Below are 18,674 nucleotides of genomic sequence, written 5' to 3'. Positions count from 1 at the left end.
AGCAGTGATCACCATGCAAATTTTTTACCAAGGTTGGGATCGAACCCACAACCTCATGGTCATTAGACTTCCACTCTGCCTGTAGGCCACGGTGCACACACAGTTAACACCAAGAAAGCTTGAGAGTCAAGCTTGAATGACTTAGAATGAAAATTTCTGTGAATTTCAGGCTGAGAGCAGCAGTTTCAACATGAAGCAAGTTATCAGAAGTCAACAGAGGACAACTGGGAAAATAATTCACTATAATTGTTGTTGAGGCAAGATTTGAACCAGCAACCTTCAGGTCTCCAGACCAGCAAGCTAACCACTAGGCTACAGACAGAGACAGTATGTGAAGGGTAAAGAAAACCTTTGATAAGAGGATCACTGGCTTCTGCTTAAAGAAAAAAGTAAGGAATCGTGGCAGAAAAAGTTAAATATTTTTAAAAAGTATAAATAGTTAAAAAGAGAAAAGTAATGCCGATAAAGTTAAAAAAAAAAGCTGCACGTTTTGATATATGAATTGTTGAAATAGCACAACACCTAACACACTAACCATATGGCCACAGAGAACCTGAGTTACAATGAGCTTTATACTATGAGGAATCAAAGACTGTCCAATGACAGCTGAATAATTGGAATCAAAAGTCAAGCAATGATGTGAAATGACTGAGGCAGGAATCGAACCCATGACCATATGATCACTAAACCTTTACTCTGCCACTCGGCTACAGAGAGCACACTGCTTTCAAGACTGTTGTCATTCATTCTAATGTGATGATGTGCTGCAAACTGGTATGAGTAATCAAGGAGATAACAAACACCTGTAACCAATTGAAGGCGGTGGAGGAGAGCAGAATTCAACATAACATAACAAGAGTTCTTCCCTTGGATTCGAACCAGTGACCTTGGGGTTGGGAAGCAGCCACCCTACCCCCTACACTACAGTGAAGTTGTGGTGTAGAGAGGTTGAGACTTCGATGAATGTGAGATTTTTCAATGATTCTTAAAATAAAGAGAAATTAGTATAAATTAGCCACACCAAGCAAGAAGAGGACTTTTTTGTGACCTGTGACTATTTTTTGGTGAATTAAAATGAATTAAAAAGCACTTAACAGCAAGTTACAAAGTTGAGCTCCTTCTCCTGCTGATGTGAAAAAAATACATTGAGCTGAATGAGAGCAGAGAGCTCCCTGGCTGCATTTAAAAAATATTTAAAATTATTATCTAAGTCTCTTTGCATTTTTGACCAGAATTTTAGCCAGAAGACAAGTGTGGCTACAAAACTGGAGAAAATAATTTGTCTAGAGTTTAATTTGTGGCCGTGCTGACAGTTTAGCCAGAAAAACTCTAGAATGTTTTTTTGCCTCTATCCACTCTGACACCACTCTGGCTCTGCTCGTTAGACGCAATACACACCCATTATAAAGCTGAAAAAAATCAGAAAAAGTTAAATATTTGAAAAAGTATAAATAGTTAAAAAGAGAAAAGTAATGCCAATAAAGTCCAGAAAAAGCTGCACGTTTTGATATATGAATTGTTGAAATAGCACAAAGTATGAAGGACTAGAAGAAGACCGTAAAAAGGCGGAAGAAAATGGCCAAACAGAAGAACAATAGTGTGACTGCTCAGCAGTCACACTAATAATAAAAAAAGAGAATAAAGAAAATGGCCGAACCGAATAACAATAGTGTGAATGCCTTCAGCATTCACACTAAATAGGACAGAACATGACATGGTAAGAAAATTGTGTGTCTCCAGTGCAGGTCTGGGATCCACTACTCACTCAGGTCAACAGCCCAATTTGAGCCAAAGTGTGAGGCTGCTGCCTCTTAAAGTTCCAGTGTAAAATGTATAATTAAATAATACAAGTAAAAATTTGAAATTTAGCAAGCTTACTATACTTATTGCAGTAACATACAGTATATTCAAAGAGCTTAATTTACACAGTATGAAGTTGTATGGTTACCTTAGAAAGTTGAGATAATTACAAACAGGAAGCTGCTCTTGAAATAAAGAAATAGTTGTGGTTAGGCAGAGGTGACACTTAAGATTCTATTGGTCTTTGGAGAATCATGAAGGATTGATAATAGTGCTCTCAGACCTTTTAGGTCTGACGATTCAAGAAGCACATGGGTTGGCCCATGTTGCAAGGGGGGAGGTTATAGTATGGATTTTATTTGCTTAAGTAGACTGATTGGGTTATAATCAGGTGGATGCTCAGTCACTTGCCAAGTTAACCAAGTTTTTGTCAAAATTTTGTAAGGTTTTTGCCACATTTTTGTGAAGAGAAGTCATGAGCAGGAGGGGACTTCTGCTTGGATAATGGATGAGAGTCTGTGGATAAAATTGCTAAACTGATTTTGTAAAAATATAGGGATTTATGTGTTTATGTGCATTTGATGTTTGAAATGTATTTGCTGTTGCAAAGATCCTGGTTTGTTTTTTCTCTCCCTCCTAGAACATATAGGAGAGAGATCACTGTGAAAGTGCCAGACTGTTCGGGGACCCAGATGTTATGAGGAGATTCAGACATCCTCACATGAAGAATGTGAATGAATTGAAGGGCCCTGAACATGGACACTTAAGTATTTTGACCACATTGAAGATTGACACTGTGGAAGAACTGCAGTGTAATTTGGTGTTTTTATTGTATGCATTTTTGATATTAAAGTTTGATGTCTTTTATGATGATATGTATTCACTATTGTATGTTTTGCTAGTATGTGGATATTGAAGCCTCAGATGTTTTCTTTTTCTTTTGACGTTTAGGGAGAGTAATGTTAGGCAGGGATAGGTCCAATGGAGGATCCGATGGGTTGACCAGCCTGAAATTGGATACTGTTTTGATTTTATTTGTCTGAGGTTTTCATATGTATCTACTGAATTGTTTCATTCAAGTTTTAAGAATTTCTTCTTTTCTAATTGGTTTGGAGTGCTAAACGGTGGTTGCTTAAGGCAGAAGGACCGTGAGAGAATTTCCTGTCTTGATTGTTTGATGGAAACTTTAAGGAAGATTGGCTGCCAGGCAGGTTTTCGCTCTCACACTCCACAAATTGTTTTATTGTTAATGATTGTTTTGTTGTAAGCATTATATATGAATATCTGTTTGTTTCATTATGATAATCATTTGATTGTATGTTATGTTTTATGTGTCGAGACTCTACGAGCCTCGAAGGGGGGAAATATGTAGTATATTATGCTCCTTAATGTTCTTAGTTTTAATATCTTGCTATTACCATTAAGTATACTTCTTTGTATGTGTGCCTTGTTTGGAACTGAAGGAGTGTCTGGACAGATGCTCTACTTCATGGGTTCCACAATTTGCTTAGAAGTCATCTAACCTAAGGGGATAGGCATGGTCCAAGACGACTGAATGACCCGGTTGTCTTCTCTAATGGGTAAAAGACATGGGATACAGGACATGGGGTTTTTCGCTAGCCTAAAAGTTAAAGGGTCAAGTCAAAGGTCATTGGACATCTGGACGGGAGGTTTCTCTCTGTCCGGAGAAGGTGGAGTGTTGGAGATAAGCCAACATATAAAAAGGGAAGGTTTTTGGGTTGAGAGAGAGAGGTCTCACATTGGCACCATGAGATGCTCCAGGATTCGGCATTCTTTGTACACTGATTCTTCTTCTTGTTAATAAACTACTTTTTGAATGCAAGTGAAGACGTGTCGGCGGTGATCCCTTCTTTTCATCAACACATCAATATACCACAAGTGTAAGGTTGGTGAATACAGCACTTGATGACTCCTCCTCCAGCTAACTCCCTCATCAGGGTCAGGTTATAAAATTCACCTGCTGGCTTATGTTCAGATTCTTGCTGTTTCCTGTAAATTGTTGAGGCTGGTAGCATTGGCTGTAGGTAAGTGGTAAAACCCATTATTTTACACCCAGTCAGCCATTTGCCACTTATACTCTACACTTGCATCTATTTTAGCTGCGACCCCCCCTACGTCCTGTTGTTGACCCTTCCACTCATGGTGAGCTGTACATGCCCCTTGGAGGTGGTGAGTACGGTCCCTTTTTAACCACATTTCTATTTAACATGGTGAGCAATAGTAAGTAAGTTTAAGCAGAGAGGTTTTCTAACATGCCAGTGTGAAAGGGTCTATTTTGATACAAATAACGATCTTTTAACTAACCAAGTAGTTTCATTGCCCAAACCGAACCAAACTGTGACAAAAAACAAAAAAACACACACACACAATGTAGTGTGTAGGGAGGAGGGTTAGCAAAACAGCAAAAATAACCAAACTTGCATAGTTTCCCATAAATATGCACCTTATGGCAGCAGACATTTAGAACATAGCCTGGCATCTGTCACTTATTAGTTGGTGTGTTGCAACAATTTGCAGGTGGAAATACAAATTGCATTATATTTGTTTTTACTCTCAACAAATATTATCAAAACACAAAAGTATCAAGGTATTACACCCTTTGTAGTGTTTCTCCAGTCTTCTTCCAAAGAGGCTAGCTGAGCAGGAGTCAATATTACATTTTTTGGGTATTTCTTTCAGCCGCAGATAATTACACATTTGGTGTGCTTGTGAGCATTTCCAGCAGTAGGATGTATGTGGGATTGATTCAAGACAAACAAACTACTGAATGTCACTCAGTACAATGGTGTGGTTCATTAATATGTTTTTAAAAGTTTTGAGGTCTGTGGCACAGATGATTATGTTATTTCAGGCCTTGGCTGCGTAAACTTGCAGTTGTATGAAATCATTGTTGGTTTCCATATTTTCATGTGATTTATTGACAATAAAACATTTCACTACCACTTTTGAGGGTGCAATTTTGTTGTTCATTTCCTTGTTGCGGATTAAATGGAAATTGTATTTAATGAAGGTAGTAATCTGCCACAACCAGGAAAGAAAACATTTAACATACCTCTGTTACTCTCAGCTTACAGCCTTAGTGTTTTAGTACTACTCAGCTGCAACATAGGCTACCCACACTTAAATTGTTTCCCCTCCTTCCCAACCCTTGGGTTGATCCCTTGGCCGATTGGCTATGCTGTGAGTGATGTGTTTACGGTGAGGGCTTTGGCCCAAGGCACTACAGCACACAGATATTAATTCTTCTGACGGCTTTATCTGCTTTGGGACTCCATGTGTGTACTATGTGTATGTGTGGATGCTCATGGGTGTGTCTTGTATGTATCTCTTATTGTCAGTGTGTGTTCATGTGTGTTTGAAAGCACTTTGCCGCAGTCCATGTTGCCATCCATCTTTCGCTACATAGGCTACAATACACACTACTTGTCTCCATCAAATATCTATCTCATGCCGATTGTCCACCTGTGCTCTGCTTATATAATGTGCATTTGTATGCGGCCTGAGATCATTTCAGTAATGGCCAGCCATTCCACGTAGATCAGCGGTGACATGTGTAATCTATCTGTATGGCAGCAGCTCCCACAGTGCCCTGCAACCCATTTACAGTCCATAGGCTCCTCAATAGCAGAGGCTGTAACACCCTAACATAGCAGAGCCAAGATGTTTTTATTTAATGTTTCTTCCATGATAGACTTCTAAAGACATCACTCTGCACTTGTGGAGACATTTTGACCTTTGATAAAGACTAGCAAGGCCAGATGTTGAAATACATGCTATAATATTAAATTTGAGATGGAGTGCTGAAGGTAAATAAAAGCAGAGGATTGGTCGATATCATTCCATCACAGAGAAAGTGAATGCCTGCAGTCATCACTGAAGGAGAATCCCATTTTCTAAATGTCCCGACAGATTGTTGATTGAGTTGTTTAGCCATGGAAGATGGTACCACTTACAATATAAAATGTTTGAGTGCTTTACCCCCCCTCCCTCTGCTCCCTCAGCAACATTTCATACGCCGTCTGCTTTTGCTGCCTTATAGGAGCCCATGTCCCTTGGCTAAATGTTTCATTTAGTTTCAGATGACAGCGCCCATGCAGCACCTCCTGGTTTGAACAGTTTGTAGAGTGTATCGTCTTACCCGTAATGCAGAAAATATGTGGCAATGAAAACAATCTTTCAATTGTTTTGTCTAGGGAAGAAGGAAAACAAGAAAACTCAAAGGCTTACAGAAATACACACACATGCATACACAGCTAAGCTGCCTCCGCCTAGCTACACACCACTCCCAACAATGCTATCTAGTGACACCCGGGAACGATAATGTTTGTTATTCATGCTGGAGCTTCAGATCGGAGGAGACAGCTGTTCTCCTCCTAAACAATTTTTGATACAGAAAAGTCGGAAAGGTCACAGATTGTCGTCTCTGAGCTGTGATCATTATTCAGCATCTTCACTTCCTTCAGATGACTCTCTTCTCACACCCTTGGAAACATACACACCCTCACAAACACATTTTGTGCTTAACGCTAAAACAATAAAATGAAAAGGAAAAAAAAAACCTCAGCGGACAGAACCAGAGAAACATGGATTGTCTGGTTAGCCCACTACTTTAGCAGATGTCTATATTAAACCACTTTGACTGTTGCATCAGCAGCATGTGAATGATCATGTTTCCACTGTGCTGTATATTGGGCTACTTGTTAACTTTCTCAATTACTAATCCCTTAAAGATGACTATAGTGAAACATCCTCCCTCAGTATAACTTGTTGGTTTAACCAGTGCTTTACGAGAAAATTGGACCACATGCAAAACAAAAAACCCTCTAGCTTTTCTGTCTTTTGTGGTTAAAAAAAAAAAAGTGACATGCCTGCTTTATGACTTCTACATTACATCATGCACACATACCCAGTGTTACAGTGACAGTAACTCTGAAACAACGAGGGCAAACAGATACAGTATATTGCATGTCTAAAATCATGGTAGGGAGAGAAGGAAATACACCTGTCATAGCATTACAGGCAATACTGTTCTATGGCCTGTATTCATACACACAGGTCTTTGTTTCAACTCCCTGATAGGGCCCATAGGAGTGTCTCCTGAAATAGCACATTCACAGTGAAACATGTACCAGACCTCAGTTGTCATGGTTTAGTGTAATTAACACACTAGCATACCACGTTGTGGTTAATATAATAGTCATGGCTTGATTAAGTAAAGTCATTTTGGAGTAAAATCAGTACCCCCTGAACATTAGATTATCTTTGTCGGGGTTAGGATAACAATAACAATGTGGTTGCATATGCCAATGCCAAAAGTTCACAAAGTACTTAAAAGTTAGTTGTACTGTTACTCCTATTATCACAGTTTTGAGAAGGAAAAAAGATAATTTGTTCACTGATGATCTTAGGAGACCGGAAGTGTAAACCATTTTATTTACCACTAGTGCTCCCTAAAATATACGTATGTTATCGTCTGCATAGAGGAGCTTTCTTAAGGCCACATCCCAGACCTTCTCATTCTGCTCCTGTTATAATTACTATGCCATGAGATTATTCTTTTTCTTTATAATTTTCACATTTTCAGACACGCAGTAAATGATGGTCCCAGTCTTTGAAAGTAAACCATGTGATAAAAACCATAAAATCCCAGATGTTACTCAAAATCTCATTCGAAACACCTGTGCCCTCAGAGGATACCATGTTGATTTTACCTGCTTTGGTTTTACTGAGTGAGATTTGACATCGCTCACGCGCATCTGTAACAAAAGCCTTCTGTCCTTCTTCACCTGCAGTGGTGTTCTCAAAGAGCTAATAAAAAAACAAAACAAACCTTATAGCTAATCAAAATGTGGGACATCGTCTCAGTGATGTGGTCCAGCATTTAAGCACCTGGTCACACTATTTATGAGTAACCAAAGCAGATGAGACAGCTGACAAGCTCGGAGAAATGTTTTTCATAATTAACAGCATGGTTTTCTGCAAAGTTGTGTCCAGCTGTTTGTCAAGAGTGAATGAGTGTGATGTGTGAACTACAGCATGCAGGCCTCTTTCTCCCTCTCAGATCTCTTCCTCCGTTATACGTTTGGGGAGAGTGTTTAGTTTGTCCTGGACTTAATTGATGGGGACATATGATTTACAGAATATGAAATTATTGGGGGTGACGTGTCCCTTTCTGTGCATAAAATTTGGTATTTTCTCTGCCACTCAGGTTTTTCTAGTTAGCGAAGCTGTGTTATTTCTGGCTATGGAAGTCACATTCTTGTTTCTTTTGCCAGCTGGAGCCCTGCATCTGAAAATGCTTAACTACAACTCAATCTGCTGGACATATGCACACACATTACACATAACATACACACGAATTGCCATGCACGTACTGTATATGTGCACACAAACTGGCAGCGCTCGCACATTCGGTCCCACACACACACACACACACACACATACAGTACACATGCACAAAACAAAAGCCTGATTCAAATCAGCAGACAAGGCAGATTGCTGAACGGAAAGCTGTCACTTGTGAGGAACCTCACAGCTCGAGGCAGACAGACAGAAAGACGCAGACAGACAGTCAGACAGATGACAGCATGTGTTTGTTTCCCAGTCATCGACAAGCCGTATAGCTGTCACTGCCAAGCTGGAACAAATGATTTTAAAACCCAAAATTGAACTGTCAGTAAACAAACGTGATGGATTGAGTTTTAGAGGATGGCTTGAATGTGCGTCTGTCTGGAGGTGGGAACACTACATGAAATAATAGCCGTCGTTAAAAAGTGAAAGACACACAAATATAATAAATTCACATTTAACCGTCACATTACTCTTCCACAACCATATGACACTCACTGTAATTTAGAATGACATTTCCCCACATACTGTATCAATTGGTCACATACTATCCAGCACATTTGTAGATGTCAACAGAGACTGTGAGAAATATCAGTTTAACTTAGCTCATAGGTGAATGTTAAACAAAGTAACTTTACTTTATTTTTCAACCTGAGGTTTTGCCTAGCAACCCAGCCTGACTTTAAAAGAAAGGATCACAAAACAGTGTGTTGTGAGTCCAGCTGCCTGTGTGCAAGGAGCCCACTTTCCAGAGGATAATTTGGATTTTGTTAAGAAGATTTCACATCTGTGATCTCGCTCAACACCAGAATTTCATTTGAGCAAAGTGGAGCTAATCAAACGGATGTCAATTAGAGGGCAGGGCCAAGCTCCCCTCTCTTGAGCCCTGCTTTGTGTTTTAAGCTGACAAGTATAGTTTTACATGGAAATCTTCGCAGCTCTAATCAACCTCACTGAATTGTGGAATCATTTATTTTAACTTTTGTTCCAACAATGTGGAATTAAAAAAAAATATATGTACTGTATTAAGCCATGTTTTGCAATCTTTTAACTAGACCTTTACCCTACCACATGCTGTCATTGCTAAACTGCAATAAACATTTAACTCCAGCAGTTTTGTGTGTGTGTGTGTGTGTGTGTTTGTAAACTGTTTGATATTATAGAACATGGTAAACCTTGCACCCTCACAGATTGGGTTTTGAAGATACTGAGTGATGGACCATGATCAATTTTTTTCCCCCAATTTTTTTCTTCTAATTTCCTTCCTTTCATTTAAAGTCAACTGACCTCAAATGATGGTTACACACATGCTTCCACTTCACGAAATAACAGACCAAATCTGTTTCTTAGCTTGGAAGCATGATTCACACTGCTTCATCTATAAAGGTCACAATATTGAAATAAATCCAAAAAGAAAAACAAGCCCTTTTGTAGTTCCTTTGAAGGCTAACTTCCTTTTGCTGTTTTTTACATCAGTGTAATCAGCTGAACCTTTTATTGTGATATATGTATTGCTACCAATATGCTGCTAAACGTCTTATTGAGATTACAATGCAGTCAACTTGGATTATATCTTGTTGGAGTAAAGACATCCCAACACTTGTTCTTGCTTTCAATCTTTGTAACATGTCACTTTAATTGTTATTCTTTTGCAGACGAGTATAGCTCTACATGTAGCTAGAGAAACCTAAATAAGTATACACTGTGTGTGTGTGTGTGTGTGGGGGGGGGGTCCTTTCTTCCAACTAGACCACTTCGTTGTCCAGAGCCAAACTGCCTGTTTGAATTATGTTAGCTCTGCTTCTTGTTTCACTCAATTTGTAGAATATCATGCAGAGTTACGCTACATTAATTTTTGTGACTGTCAGTACGATTTCAGTATTAACACAGGCTCACAAATTACGGCGGAAGACTTCACTGGTATAACTGTGTATTAATGTTTTCCTCCCCTTTGTGAGTTCAGACCCTGGTTAAATTGATTTTCCTACACTCTGCCTCTTTCCTTCCACACACCTACACCACATAAGAAAGCCTAATCTCCCTAAAGTCTTACCATATGCCCCTGTTTACTCTCTAAATCCCTCTTTCCTCTTGATATGGCTGGCACAGACTGAATCTAGGGCTTTATTTGCTCAATTTAGCAATCTGCATGTGACATTTTAGAAATGCATGCCGGCATTTTGTTTCAATATGGTATAACTAAGCTAAGAAATATGGAAAAAGACAATCATTTGGAGAAATGGATATATAAATATAATTATGAAATTAGGCTTTTATCGTGCCATGGTGTAACCCTTGTTAGACAGGTAGTAAAGACATACGGTACGTGTGCGTGCGTGTGTATACTGCAGTCAAAACAGATAGAACCTGCAGCTAAAATAATTGGAGCCGTTCATTAAGCCAGAACCAAAGCCAGATTGTGTCAGCTCCCTTGATCTGAATTTAATCAGGAGAAAAAACACCCCTCCTCCCTGCTCATTCCACCGTCCAGCCAAGATCCAAGGACTTGCAGTGAACCCTGTGTCGAGAGCCTCGCCTTAATTAGTCCATTGTTTCTGTGCGGCCCAGCATGCAACTCTATGGGCAGAGAGCTTCACAGGAGTTTGTTCAAACTGTCACCTGGGGCAAACTTTACTTACCGTCACATTCCCGCTCCTTCTCCTCCACTCCGTGCAGACATATTTCCATTTCTCCTTCTCTCTCCTCGCTGACAGATATACATTTGGACAGATGGTATGTTTGGCGCTATCGAGGGCTTCAATCTGCTTTTTCAGCATCAAGGAGAAACAAAAGGGAGGGAAACAATCCTGAGTTTAACAATCAAGCTATAACAAAATTAGCAATGCACAAAAAAAAGCATCACATCTGCCTTTGTACCTGCACATGTTTCCAGCATGTTTTGGCCATGGAATGTGTCTTAAAATTTTGACTGAACTTAGGCGTCCATCCAGAAAGAACTTGAGTTGGCTGTTTGCCTTTTTTCCACCTCATTGTCCTTTATACAAACGCTGCTCACCCGTGCTGCCATTTTTGCAAAGATTCCGTCAGTCACCTCATTGTTTTAGGAAATTAGATTTACTGTATTTGTTGTTTATGGCAACACACAGGAGCATTTCAAGCTCAGTTGCATGCCTCATTTTCTTTCACTTATCCATGCAGTTAAGAAGAGAATTGAAAGAATGTGACTCTCTGCACTTTTATCCTGTTCATGCTGATTAGGAAACATCAGACCCTCAGTCACATGTGAGTGAAAAAATGGGACAGTCGGGAGCTTTTCTGTAAGTGTAGTGTGAGCTGAAGAGTATACTCATCTGGGCTTTTCAGTATCAGGAGGAAGGCCCCAAAGACTGAGAGCCACTCACGCTCTTGTCTATTGCTCTCCAGCTGTCAGGCAAGAGGCATCAACCTCTCAGTTTTCACAGGGAAGAAACACGCTGAGCATCTTGAATGTGCGTCACAGGCATTGCCGGACAAAGGGAGCTCAAGAGCGGAGCACTTAAGATTCAACTGTTAAGGCAGAAAGGGGTGCTTTTGTCTCAACAAACCAGTAATTACCCTTGAGGCTGAAGGATTTCCGCTGCTGTTTGATCTTAGTAAATTGATATAATTTTCCTGTATAGAAAAAAAAATAGTGATTGAGCTCAGATGTACTGTAGAATGAGGCAGTTATTGATGACATTCGAGATTAGGCATGCTTAATTACACTCATGAATGCTTTAATGACACGTCCAGCGTTGCTCTGTTGACTGTACCATTTAGGCAAACCACAGTGCACAGATCACAGATACAGATTACCACTTCATGTGTTAAATGTCGGTCAGGACCAGTTTCCTGGTTGTAGTATCCATTACGATGCAGAGCTGTGTTTGATAAAGCTGGAAACTTTGATCCCTGCAAAGCTCCCACCTGATCCACGTCAATAGGGGGAGCTGCAGTATTTCTAATTGCATAAGTAGCAGAGAGAGAAATAGAGAGAGTGAGAGAGAGACAGAGATGGAGAAAATAAGACAGGATTGACCCCCCTCAGCAAGTTTCTGTGCACATGCTACAGAGATTTTATTGTGAATTATTTTTAAGTAAAATGGCAATATGTGATCGCTTTTTCAAATGCTGTCTTAGCATCATATTAGAATAACAACATTTGCCGGACTGCTGCTCAACCTCTGTTTCATGAGGTATTAATTTACTTTAAAACCACTTAGATTAATTAATATTTTATATGGAGGGATCATATAGTGGTCCAAAACGTGAGTCTATCAAAAAGATATTTAAAAACTTTCCACATAATTCAACTTCAAGCATTTAATATCTGTGTGTTGGCAGGATATATGGGCTGAAACTGGACTGCATAAAATTGAGTATGATTAAATTTAATGAAATGTAGCTCATTCATTTATTACATCTTGATCACATTAATGGCTATGGACAGTTAAATTCTTAATCTCCCATCTATTACATTATTAATGGAATGCATGGATCATCAAATCAATTAGTGATGATAACGATAACATTGCAAAATGATAGCTTTTGATCAATTACAGGGTGCACTGTGCAGATTAATGTAATGAATTAATGGTCAGAGGAGCTGCATGTGATGGCTGCCTCTAGTAGCTGAATCTCACAGAAAGGTAAGGAACAGGGACTAAATTGGCTGATTTAGTGCATGTTTACATTGCTGTGGACATAAACACTGTCCCAGTGTAGAAAGTTCACAAGTTCAGTACTAGAAATAGTGAACATGCGCCTGTTATCAACCATGTGATGTGTTGAAATGCCTTTGAACAAGATACAGAAACCCCCTGTTTACTCACTATAAGTGACTTATATAGAATTATTGTCTAAATGGTAACAGTTTGAAGGTTGAGCGTTTGCCAGGCTTTTAGCTCAGTCATTGGATTAACATAGTTGTCATAGTTGTGTGGTCTTTCCTCAAAACTGCATGTCTTTCTTCCTCACTAGACTAGCTTGAACTGGTGCTGAGCAAAATCAGCCTCAATCTTACCACCAATTAAGTCTATTTATATTTTAATATCAGTTTGCTTAGAAAACCTTAACTCTCATTTATGCATTGTATAAATATAGATAATGTGCAGAATTTGTTTATGAGTAATTTGTTGTTTGTTATGCACACATTAAATACATATTCGAAACTGTTTACACAGCAGCCTCCTGTTATGGACCTCCCTTACTGTATGTTCATGTACTGCTTATTCATATATTGTCTTACTTCAAAATGAAAACACTAATGAATTAAACAAAGTTTCAGCTTTAAATTACCAAAGTTTAAATAAACACTGGCATCAATTATAGTGCATAAAACCACATTATATGTGTGTAGTCCGGATGTACCGAATAACCTACATCTGACGTTTATGTCAGGTAAATGTAGTGACTGAGCCCTGGGCAGTAGCGCTTTTCATACTTCCTGGCTGCATGTGTAGAAGAGAAGGAGGTGAGACATGCCACAGAGGAGGAGATAGCAGAGACAACAGAGAACACCAGAGCTGAAGGGCACATGACAGGGATTTGTTTGAACCAGAACCTTTTGTTATTGGAAGCCAAGTTATTTTAGACTTAAAGGAAGTATCTTGAGAGAACTTCTTCAACAAGGATGGCTTTTGTGGTAAGGAAGGTCTGTTGTTTTCTTTCATGATCAACAACACAGACTCATACAATATGTAGCTTTTGATATCAATCAATAAATTATCTAATTTGTTGGGACACTTTGCAATTTGTTGAACATGCAAATTGAAATGAACTGTAGGATCAGATGGGTCTTTTCTCTTTTCAAGAGTGATTTTGGGAATAACTTTGTCTTTTGAATATTGCATTACAGATTGCTGTCACAGGGGAGATTATTTTAGCATTATTCAATACAAATCAACAGTCTGTCTTCCTGCTTTGTCTGAATGTTTTACATCTCAGATTAATCAAACACAAGTTTCTCCTCTGAATCTCCCCCTTCTTTTGGATTATTACATTAGCATGTAAATGTGCTAAATTACACTAATTCCTCAGCTATTTTACAGGCATATCTTGAGAGGTAATTTTCTCATTTTAAGTTTTATGTAATGCAATTTGCTCCTAGACCCGACTACACTCCTGCCAACACTGACTATACAATATCAAGATTTTGTGAGAATGAAAGATTTAATTAAGTCGACTGAGGAGTGTGGGAAGTGGTAATTGTGCACTTTCAGATCAACTGCCAGTCATACAGTATGGGCAGTAATGTTAGTCAAAAAAAAAAAGCACAGCTCAAATGTAGCACTTCATTACTTACTGTATATTAGTTTTGTTTAGAGGTGTGGAGGTGAAGTTTTTAGCTAAATAAAATCAAAATTGCCAAATGAATGTGAAGAAATAACTACCTTGACAGTTTATTCGAGATGATGTTAGAGCGTTACAGTAACTAGCTAGCCCCGGCCAATCCTGTAATACCACCTTCAGATGTAATAGTGAGTCACTGTAGTGTGCATTTTGCCCTAAGACAGGAAGAAACCACATTCGGGATAAGAAGTGATAAAAATAAAAGCACAAGTTAGCATTGGCATTGCTACTGGAGACAGCTCTTGACAAGTTAACAGAATTAAGTTTGATGCTGAACTTTAAACACCTCTACTTGTCTCATAAGTAAGGAGCTGTTAATGCTAATGTGCTACATAGCCATAACAAATACCTAACTATAGCATCCTTCATGTAAATATCAAGTCAAGGCAAGTAAAAAGCTTTCAAGAAAGTATTTGGACAAACTACAAATGAAAGAAAACCTCAGGGGGGGCATATTTATAGATGTTCCTCTGCAATATGTCTTGCAACATTAAACCTCTAGTCACACAACCAAATATAATGACTTTCTGAGATTGACATTTTTTTCCCCCAGTGCCTAACACACATGTTCCCACCTACGTATAGTGTTGGTAGTGGCAGCGGGGGTTCTCCTGATGCTTCCCCATCACCACAAACCATTTTCCGCCTTGATCTCTCTCTCTCAGTCGCACAGCTCTATTCCCCCAGTGCCACAATCTCTCACCTCGCCACTAGACCTGTGTCATAAATCTTTCCGACCCCTCCACATCTCCACCCCCATTGCCCATTTTACCTCCCCTACCGCTCACTGTCAGCAAAAGCCCTATTAACCCCTTGCTAGGCTCTATATTGTTGTTGAATAATTGAAGGTGCCTCCCACCACAGTGAAAAGGCAGCTAAATAATGAATAAGATATGGCGTCTTTTAAAGGTGGAAGAGCCCTGTGAATAATTCAGTTGGCAAATCTGTAGTAAGAGACACCTGTTGCAGAGAGATCTCAGCACTGCTGTATATTGATGTACCAAGGTTTCCACATGGACACTACAATTGGGAATTTCCTTTAACTGTTTTCTACTTTGTGAAAATAAAACTTTTGATGTTTTAGGAGTAAAATGACAGTATACAGCCAAGTTATTTCTGTTATGAAATACAATCAAGATTGTTGAAAAGTGTTGCATTTGCCCAAACCAATTAAATCCTATTCTCATGGGAGAAACACACACTATAGTAGTATTCATATTTCATGAATATCATTTTTTAAAGATTATGAAGAAATTTGTCTTGATTTACAAATAAATGTGATACTGTCAGTATAACAAACATGAAATGATTTTCCACCCTTGATTTAAAACAACCTAATTTTGATACTGCTGTCATCTTTGCAGCTGATTGAATTTTGTACTTGTTCAGCTGTTGTTCACACCGTCTGGAGCAAAATTATATTGCGGCGTAACTCTCCTAAATGTCTGTGTACTTGCCACAGACTCCCTTTCAAACCTGCAGGGTACTGCCATCAAGTTGTGCAAAAATTCTATCAGTGTTGCCATCAGGAATTGTAAATGTGAGTTGAAACAATATATTTCACTCCAGTTATAGTAAAGATTTAAAGTTTGTTGCCATTTGCTTCGAGCCGTAAAATAAACAAGGGATTTTAAAGGCAGCTCGTAAAAAATCTGCTTCCAACCTCAGATAACTGATCTACAAGCCATAAGCCAAGGTATCCCTCACAATTCAGCATGTTGAACATATTTTATTCAATTCTACGATCTATTGTACACGATTAGAATTGCTATTGGCAGTTACTTCAACGTCTACTGACAAATATTTGGCCACTTTGAGGCAGTGGAAACAAATTTCAAACACTAACCTGTCATCTTTTAAAGTAATATTATAAACTTTTCCGCAAACAGCTCCTTATTTACACACCCAGCAGTTATGTAGAAAGATGGGAGTCATGTTTCTGGCCACCTGGTGAGGGCAAGTCCAATATTTACCCTCCTTTAGCTGTATCTTCTCTATCTCCTGAGGGAAATTTCTTGTCCTTTTATGTCTGCTGTTTGATGCTAACCCAGGTTGTGCAAAGTGGGTTTTTAGAGCTTTTGTCTTTTGATACAAAGCAGCTGCCTGCAGGTGCCAAAATGACCCAATGAGAATGGTAAGAGTGAACAAAAACAGTTAATTGTCAGGCTTGATACCAAAACAGATGCTTGTTACAACTGAACCCTTTCACTTTTGTCTATTGATATATTGTCATTTAAGATGCATTAAATCATTTCCCATAGTCCTATTTAGTTTACAAGAAAGCAAAAGAGAAAAAAACTAAACAAAACCAACAAAGTATTAAAACGGGAAAGTGCCTGTCAATTGTCCAGTGTAGTACATGTATCCATGAAATTTGACAAAGGTGATAGTCGTTGCTGTGGAGAGGACAGATGAGAAAATAAATGTTTGGAGCAGCTTTGTCTTTGTATCCCCCGTGGTGCAGCAGAGAGCACATCTCTGTCTGGGGTCACAGCCACCACTGAGAGCACACCTGGCAGCACAGACACATTCATTTCTCCACCAGCGCATTGAGGTGTATGTGTATTTGTTGTGTATTTGTGTGTGTGAGTGTTTGGTTGAATATTCAAATGTAAGACAAGCAAAGGCGCAGAAATAGCTTGTAAAAACAAAGTAAAAGTGGGGGTGACAATAAAGGAGAAACGGTGAAGACAGTGACATATGACTTTGCTTTAACTACAGTGTACATGATGAATGAGTTCTGAGGGAATCTTCTTCTCTCAGTTGAACATTTGCTGTTGTTAAAACTGGATGTTGTGACACAACAGATTGAAAAGTCATTTTCTTAAATTTGTTGAAATCACAGCTCTTTTATGTTTTTTTGAAATACACTTTTGCTTTCTTTCTAAAAGTTAGATGAAAAAATTGATCCCACTAATGTTTGTGCACCACGCATGTTGCCTGGGGCAATGAGCAAATAGCATTTCTTTGCACTTAGTGTACAGACATTGAAGTGGCTTTGATCTTCTCATTTAACTCCCAGCAAGAAAGAAAGAAAAAACATGCATTCCACACAATTTCGAACTATTCCTTTAATATGGTATTCTTCAAGCTACAGCTTTCTGTGTCTGAAAACAATTACGAAAATCTGTTTGGCTTGGGTGGTAGGTTTAGTACTGTATGTTTTTGTCCTTTCCGACCCCAACCTCTTTGGGCAGATCTAAATCAGGAAGCACTTAACCATAGTTGTCGGACTCACAGTTGACACCAGCACAGTACAATTGCAAGAGGACCCAGTTCAGCACCTTGTGGCACTTGGCTGCCACCAACTCCAGCGCCAGCTCAGGCGTCACAGATGTCAAAGGACATTTTAATGGAAAAAGGTAAATCATTTATAGAGAGACATTCCTGGACCTCTGAGAGGTCCCTTTCTTCTGCTCTGCAAATGTGAATGGTCATTTGTGACAGTACAAAAACGTGACAGAGATAAAGAGAGAGTAGATTGAGACACCTTGACATTTTCATCCCATTTAGGGAGCTCCTAATTGAATGACTAATGTTTCTCATTTATCGTTGATGCAGAAAAATCTATCATTCTTTGTAGCGCTCATTCCTGTGTATTTCATGTAAATGCCACATGATTTCATTAACATTTTTAACAATTCACAGTTTTGCAGATAGTGACACAGAAGATATGATAATAACATTCTCACTGATTCAATCTGCTATGCTAACAGGTGTTTTCCTCACACATTATAGGGGATGGAGGAACCTGTCAAGCTTTTTCTAAGCAGTACCAAGTGTTAGCCTGTCAGTTAAGCTGAGGTTGGTGGAGCATGCTGATTATCTGTGTGACCTGCATTGTTACAGCCACAGCCTTGTACTGTTTTGCAGCCCATTCTGAGTCTTCACACTTGTTCTCATTCATAATGAATACCGACAGAGCTGCAATATTAATAAGCCACAGAGCCTTGGGCGCCGGGTTTATTTAAGGATTCAGATTAAGAGGACAATGGAGGTGATGGGATCTCTGTGTGTGCGTATGGATGAAGTTGTGTTTTCGTTCGCATTTATTTTTCATAATGCAAGCAAAGTGTGACAGGTTTGATACCCTGACTGCTACAGTTCCACCGACTGGCCTTGGGCAGGCTAGGCTAACAAACAACTGCCAGTTCATTCGCTCAACCCATATTCAC

This window comes from Trachurus trachurus, assembly GCF_905171665.1.
Source record: "Trachurus trachurus genome assembly, chromosome: 4".
Taxonomy (NCBI): domain Eukaryota; kingdom Metazoa; phylum Chordata; class Actinopteri; order Carangiformes; family Carangidae; genus Trachurus; species Trachurus trachurus.
Note: the sequence above shows the minus strand (reverse complement) of the source record.